The following is an 8,172-nucleotide window of genomic DNA, read 5'->3' as shown; positions in this document are numbered from 1 at the left end:
ACTAGCTGTGTGATCATCGCTAGGCAAGTCATTTAATGCTATTTGCCTCAGTTTCTTCATCTGTAAAATGAAAAGAAAGAAAGGGCAAATCACCCTAATATTTCAAGAAAATCCCCGATGAGATTATGAAGAATTGGACATGACTGAAAAATTACTCAACAATAAATATTCCATTAATCAATAAGCATTTATTAAGCACCTATTATTTGTCAGCCAAAATGCTAAGGATATAGGAATAAAAAGAACTAGTTCTTGTTCTCAAGGAACTTCTCTATTGGTGAGAAAGGGGTGGGGAATAAGAAAGGGGGAGATCTGGATAGTGCCATATGTTGTTTTCTAGAATAGAGAGTATGAATCTCTATTTTGAAATGCATTTGTTATCTCCTTCCATAATGATTATTAATAATCATAACACTTTAAGGTTAGAGAACTTTATAAATTTTGTCTCCTTTGTTCCTCATTACAATCCCAAGAGGTAGGTGTTATCATTATCCCCATTTTACATGTAGGAAACTGAGGCAGATAGTAGTAAAATGACTTACAAATAATGGCTCAGGATAGATGTTCCCGACTCCAGGTGAGCCCTGGATCGACTGTATCCTCTGGAGACCTCCAGGATGGTTATTTTCATCCTTCACGAGGGGCCCTGGGTCTTTTAGCCAAGAAGCTGGGAGAAAGGTCAGTAGTGAAGAAAGCAATATAATGAGTGAAGCACTTTGGGATCTCTGTAAGAGAGGAGTGAAAGAAATGTACACTGTGACCATTTTGTGCCAGAAGCCAGGGAACATACCCAATCAATCAGAACATCATTTATCTAGAGCTGGAAGAAACCTCAGAGAACATTTAGTCCATTTTCCTTTGTTTTAAAAAGTAGGAAATGGAGCCCCACATCCAGAGAGGGAAATAACAGAATAATAAACTGAAGCCCAGAGGGGGAAGAGACTTGATGACACAGACATCATCAACACAGGATTTGAAATCAGACCCTCTTTATAATACATATTGTTCTTTTCACATCTTCCTCAATCCTTCAATCAACAAACATTAAATGCCTGCTCTCATTTCAGTGCTTCATTAATGAAAACAATAATAACCACATGGAGTCTATGAACCGAATTCACAGCTCAGCTTTATGAAGATCTCTATATTTGGTTACTTAAATCTACCTAGAAATAATTCCTTTGTTTTTAGAATTTAATTTGTTATTAAATCATAATAGGGAAGGTTTGGGATTCTACATCTCAAAATCACACAGAGGGCTTACAATGTATTATTCAGACAGAGAATATATATATATATATATATTTTTAAAATAGCTTTAACCTTTCATTTTCATTTTTAATTTTTAGAACCTATTTTATTATGACTTTCTGTTTTTACATTATGGTCATTTGCCACACATGAGAACAAGGTCAAGAAGTAGTCTGCAGAGTTAAGGGTGTACCAGGTTTGGAGGGAGCTCATTTGTGTACTCCCCTCAATATGGGAGGGGGGGCCACATGCCACAGTGTGGTGTGCTGGTTAATATTTAACTACCAGCTCCTTGAGCGGGAGGTGTTGTACAGATGTTTACACTGAAGATTCAACGATCAGTTCTTGGAACCTGGTGAAGCTGCCTCTAGCTCCCCTGCCAGAAAGAATACTAGATTTGGAGTCAGAGGAATGTCTTTATTCAGTCTATATTTAGGTTTCTGGGTGTGTCTAACTCTTGAGATCCCCTTTAGCATTTTTTTTTTTTTTGGCAAAGAGAATACAGTGGTTTTGACATTTCCTTTTCAAGCTAATTTTACAGATAAGGAAACTGAGGCAAACAGGGTTAAATAACTTGCCGGGGGGAGGAGGCCGGAACACAGCTAGGAAGTAAGGAGCCAGATTTGAACTCGGGAAGAAGATTTTCTGACTCCAGACCAGGCTCTCTGTGTACTTTGGCTGCACCCAGCAGGAATCAGAGGACCTAAGTTTAAATAAAAGCTCTGTTGTTTATCACTTAAACACCCCTGGACACATCAGTTTCCCTTGAAGAGCCTCAGTTTCTTCCTCTGTTAACTGAGGGTGCTGGACTTGATCTCTAAGATTCCTTCCAATTCTTTTGGGGATCTTATGTTTAAGAAAAGGTATAGACATTTCATCCAGGAAAGGGAAGTTCTCCTGAGCGTGAGACATATCAAGATTTACCAGCCTTGGGAACCAAGTAAGGGTTAAAAACAGAAAGAAAAACAAGTCATGGAGGGAGGCCTCCAGCAATGGGCAGAGCCTCATGCGGGCTTTGGGGGAAAGCCTGGAGAGTAATCTCTTCGAATTAGAGGGAGGGTTACCCGACTGACTGGAGGGAGTGGCCACATGGATGAGATCACTCAGCCTCTGAATGTGTCAGGAGATTCCCTTCTCTAAAAACTGGGCTCTAAAGGTGGAAGAGAAATCCAATTTCTCTATATCAAATCATTCTTTAAGCACCTTACAGAAGCTCCTGATATTCTGTAATGGGATGGATTACATTTGAAATGGGATTTATTCCCCCTTTTCATAAACCCAGACTTGTAGGTCATCGATCCAGGCATTTCCAAGTACAAGGCAAACACCAACAGCATTTCTATATATGGACTGTTTGTTCCACCTCCCAGAGGAATGAGCGCCAGAGTGGATGGCAGGCCCGCCTCAGAGGCAGTAGCACCTGGGCTCAGTGCCTGCTTTGGCACATCCTGGTTGTTCAGACCTGGGCAAGTCACTTCATTTAGTGCTTGGGGCAACTTTGTAAAACTATTAATTACAGACAAGTTTCCTGGTGATGAAATCACAGGCCTGACCAAGAAATTGGAAATTATCTAGACCTACAAATCTCATCTTCTTCTCCATTATAGACCGTCTAAAAATATCTATAAATGATAATGAAATTAAAAATTAAGATTTCATATATTTGTATGATAGAATTGGAAAGTTAAAGAATTTTCTTATCCTTCTAATGGAATAAACAGAAACTTAATATCTAAACAATAATAATTATAACCAACACTTATATGGAGTCTATTATGTGTCAGGCAGTGTGCTGAGCACTTTATCTCATTTGATGCTCACAACAGACCTATGAAGTAGGTGCTACTATTATTCCTATTTTACAGTTGAGGAAACTGAGTTAATTTGAGGTCTAAACCAAATAATGTAACTCATAGCAAGATCACAAGAGACCTCATTGGGGAAATTCACCCTTAATGCGAATCTAAATATCTGAATTTTTTTAAAGGAAGTTTATTATTTATTTTTAAAAGCCTCTCTTCTGAGTAGTTTTATTTATTTATTTTTTAAAAGGTAAATTATCTTTTTTGAGTCTCACAAAAACTTTGAGAAAGTAAATATAATTGTGAAACATTTAACAAATAAGGAAACTGAGTCAGGTTAACAAGGACACAAGGGTTCTTTGACTCCAGGCCACAAGGCTTCCCAAACTCTCAGCCACACCCATGCTGCCTCTCTGCAGATTTCTTCCTGAAAGAGAAAAACAAAACAAAATCCAAGGGATACAATCACCTCACTTTTCCTGGTAAATACGCTGCTGAGAAGCTTCAATTCTTTCATGTTTAATCTTTGCAAGACAGTTAAATCTTTTATGGATAGAACAATGGTTTTCTACAATACCTTTCATCATTTGCCCCTGAGTTTGAGAGACCCCAAGTTCCTCAGGCTGGAAACCTCAGAGTCAACTTTGATCTTTTTCTTCTTCTTCATTTTTCATTCCCCTCGTCCCACAGCTTATCAAGACCTCTTCATTTTCTCACCAGTAACTGTTCCTTCTCTCATTTCTCCATCCCGACCATTCTAGTAGTGGAGACATCATGTGGTTCCTTGGAAAGAGATTAATTTAGAATCTCACTAGTTAGTTTGAATCCCAGCTTCCCTGGGCCTTTGAACAAACCACTTAATTTCTCTGGGTCACACTTTCCTCCCTTGGCAATTAAGGAGGAGGGACTGGATGACCTTGAAGATTCCTTCCAGCTCAAAATCAGTTCAATCTCTTCTTAATCAGTTCAAAAATTAATTTCTTATTTCCAATCGTCCTTTCCCCATTCATTTTTCAAGCAAATATTCAATTATTATTCCCAATGTGGATCTCTCTACTCCAATGCCTTCCCCAGATTGTCAAACCAAATAAACTCTCGATTCTTCTATTTAAGATCGTCCATCATCTGTTTTCAATGAAGACTTTTGTCGTTATTTTAAATAATTCAATTTCAAATAATTTACTCTTCAGTCAAATTAAGCTACTCTCTAGTAGCTCCATAATGGAGGCTGGGACTCCAGGCTACAACCTGCCCCCAATCATGGGACTGTCTCCACACAATTCTACCTACTCTGACCCCTCATGATGACCGTACTCTGTCACTTTCCAATGCCAGCTGCCTCCTGGCTACCGAACCCAATTCTGGTCCTAAGGCAATTATCACCTATGGCAACTGCTACCCCCAGCATCTTTGTGGTGCCTTGGAGAAAATCCCGCCCTCTAGATCTCTCAAGCAGGTGTCTTCTGTTTTGTACTTGGCAGCAATGAGAGGAGAGAAAGAGCTCTGCCTCCTGCCTCTTCACAGTGAGAAAGACAGAAGAAGATCTTTCCTCTTCCAAGCCCTAAATCAAATCCTAAATTTCCCCCTTGGTCTCGAGGGCACCATCATCTTTCCACTCACAAGCTCTGTGTCATCTCAGGCTCCTGCTTTCCCTCCATGTCTCCATTTCCAATCAGCTGCAAATCTGATTGGTTTTAAGGTCAGCATCCCTACACCTGACCTCTCCTCCGTACTCCTGACCCTCCTAGGGCAGGCGCATAACCCATAGTTGGTTAATCTTCCGGCCAAATGTCTCTCCCCATTCCAATTCCTATTTCATGCAGCTGACTGGGGTAATTTTCATCATCTGACCATGTCACTCCCCCTACTCAGGAAACTCCAGCGACTTTGCTGACTCCAGGCCCAAGTGCAGCCTTTTTACATTTCCATTTTTAAAATAAAAGTTCGAATCTAGGATTTCATTGGAACAGGGAACTCCCAGCAAGAAAATTCTCTTTACCACTGCAGCTCTGACAGTGTCTTTGGGAGTTTCCTTCAGTACTGGAAAGTCTTGTCAAGAGCATTTAGGGTCATATAACCTACATGTGCCACAGATTAGAAAACCCAATCTTCCTGGCCTTAGGCTACCTTTCTCTCCATTATGCTTCCTGTCTTTTGAACAGATACCTATTAGTCCATTTGCACAGGTAGATACTGTATTAGGAAACGTACACCCATAGGAGGTGCATGCTCAAAAATAAATTATTTCTAGGGGATCATGAGCAAGAAAGTTTGGAGAACTTCTTTAGTAGGAGAGGGATCTCCTGTTATTACATACACTTGGTTGACCAGCCTACTGAGTTAATCTACCCACTTAATTATCATTAGGTCACGGGGCCTAGATCTCAGGTAGGCACTAGTAATGGAAAATTTATTCAATTAGTTAGATAATGAACCTCCCTCAAACCTAGTTTCTTTTATTGCTCATTCTCTCTTTACAATCTTCCAGGTCTTGTCTATTTTGAACCCAAACTAGATTTCTATGAGAGGGAAGGTGGTCTTACTACTGATATCTTTTGCCACAGCACAATGATCCCCTCTTTGTCCAGGATCAAACATCTAACTTGAGGGTCAATTCCCAAATTGATTGTACTGCAAAAAACTTTGCCTTCACTCTCAGCTTGTACCCTGGGCACAAAGCAAATAAAGTCCCCCTAAATCGTCAGTTGCTCAGATTTCTGTGAACCTTTAGCCAAAGAGGTTGAAGTACTCCTGAGACCATAGATAGCCTAATGTCCTTGATGTTCTAGTCCAATGCAGGTTTTTTTGGGTAACACTTTGACAATCATCATTGCTGATATCCATGATTGTTAAGTGTTGATCCAGTTTTAACAATATCTTTCTAATTCCCTCTCTGCTATCACACCTTACCTCAAAGGCAGGAATTCTCAAACCTACAATATGTACGTATATGTATATATGACATAGTAGTAATACTACAATATTATATATATATAATATATAAACACATATATAATAAATAAACCCATATATTAATGTATAAACACATATATAATGTATAAATACATAAATGTACATATAATATATAAACATAATATGTTTAGGTATATAATATATATAATTATATATATTGTGGAAATACATATATAGAATACAGATATATATATAGATATAGATATAGATAGATATAGATAGATAGATAGATATTTAATTAACTATATTTCAGTATGATTGATTTCCTTGATAATTCCATTCATTCTATTTTATGCATTTAAGTACATGATTCTGAGTCCAAAGAGTCCATGTCCCCAAAGAAAAGATCCTTTCCTTGCGTCTGAGAGACAAACATATGGATTCTCTACTTGTCTGAGTCTTCCTCCACAGATCTGCTACTTGTTGCATTTAGCCAAGCATCTCCTAGATGGCAGCTGTTCACAGTGTGCTCACTTCCATGGTGGGGCCTTCAGAGCTTAGCTGCCATGAGAAGCCTTCTGCGAAACCCTCTGCCACCATCTGTGACCGTCATCTTGGGCTCTCTCCAAATCTGATTTGCAAAAAAGTCTCATTCCAAAGGTAAAGCGGTGGAGAGACACACAACCCAACACATGTAAAGATGAGCAGAAATGGATGCTGTTACCTGGTGTTTCACGCTAAGGCAAAATGTGAGTGAGGAAGATGCTTGGAAACAGACTGGAGAGGCAGGGCCAAATTAGTTTTGAAAAGGTGTCATTGAGCTGTGGGAACATTTAGAGAAGCAGCATTTGGGGGTTCCAAATTTTGTCAGTTGGGGGGTTGGTAGAATTGTTTTTGCACCCTTACTTTTCAAGCAAAGGCAAAACAGAAAAGTCCTCAACTTTCTTCCGCTTTATTTACTTTATTGCCAAAGTCACTCTTTTATCCAAGGCCTGGGCGAAGCAGCCTGGAGAAACTGAGAGTGGCCAAAGATATGGATTTGAACTTCACCTCTGACACTAACTGTCATAACATCTGGCATAATAATATTAACAAAGACAACAATAATAGTATCAACATTTGTATCAGGTTTTCAAAGCCCTTTATCACTGTCATCTCTTTTTATCTCTCTAACCCTCCGCCATAGATACCATCATTATCTCTGTTTACAGATGAAGGGAGGGATAAGCATTTACATATTGCAAAAGAGCTTACAGGACAGTGCCCAGGGGTGAGCAGCAGCGATAAGGCAGCCACTGGAACCCTACGGACTGATCGTGGCTATGGACATAGCCAATGGGCTCATGGCTCAGGGTAGCCACATGGTGACTAAAATATATATTTTCTCCCCAAACTGCCTAACCAACAAATTAATTAAATGTCATCCTGTTCCTTTGTAGATTATAAAAAGCAGGAGAAAAAGCCAAGTGTGGAGGAGTGTAGCTTTGGCAGCATCACTACAGGTACCCTTCTCGTTTACTGAATATGTAGTCAACCACAGCTCTGTGCCATGAATGTTCTCAGCCAAAGGTGGCAGGAAGGGGGAGGTGAATGTACCAAAGGAAAAGGAAGGGAGCGAGGGCTCCTCGGCCCTCAGAAAAGGGAACTCAGCGTGAGAGAAAAGAAGGGTAAGTGAAGGTAGGTTCCCTCAGATGAGACCTATCTCTGGCTCCTTTTCCCTGCCCTAAGAACAAGTAATGATGGTGAAAAACCACCGGAGATCCATCCAGTCATCCAGCCTGTCATGTCTGGTCCGAGGTACCTCTGTCTACCTCATGTGGTAAGAAAGAATGGGATCGCTCTCTCTGAGCAGCCATGGGGCAGAAGCTGAATCTGTCTAAAGAAGGGTCCCCCTGGATGCTGCAAATTGCACATCACTTGGGTATCCCTGTGCCCAGGGCTACCGTGGGTGTGCGGTGATTAACAACCAGCTGTCCAGAAATGAGGACTTTTAAATGCAGTCTGCAATGTAGATATTTTTTCAGTCGCCAGGGGTCCTCAAACTTTTTAACTAGGGGGCCAGTTCACTGTCCCTCAGACTGTTGGAGGGCTGGACTCTAGTAAAAACAAAAACTTTGTTTTGTGGGCCTTTAAATAAACTTCATAGCCCTGGGTGAGGGGGATAAATGTCCTCAGCTGCCACATCTGGCCACGAGCCTTAGTTTGA

The sequence above is a fragment of the Antechinus flavipes genome, chromosome 3, assembly GCF_016432865.1.
Source record: "Antechinus flavipes isolate AdamAnt ecotype Samford, QLD, Australia chromosome 3, AdamAnt_v2, whole genome shotgun sequence".
NCBI classification, from domain to species: domain Eukaryota; kingdom Metazoa; phylum Chordata; class Mammalia; order Dasyuromorphia; family Dasyuridae; genus Antechinus; species Antechinus flavipes.
Note: the sequence above shows the minus strand (reverse complement) of the source record.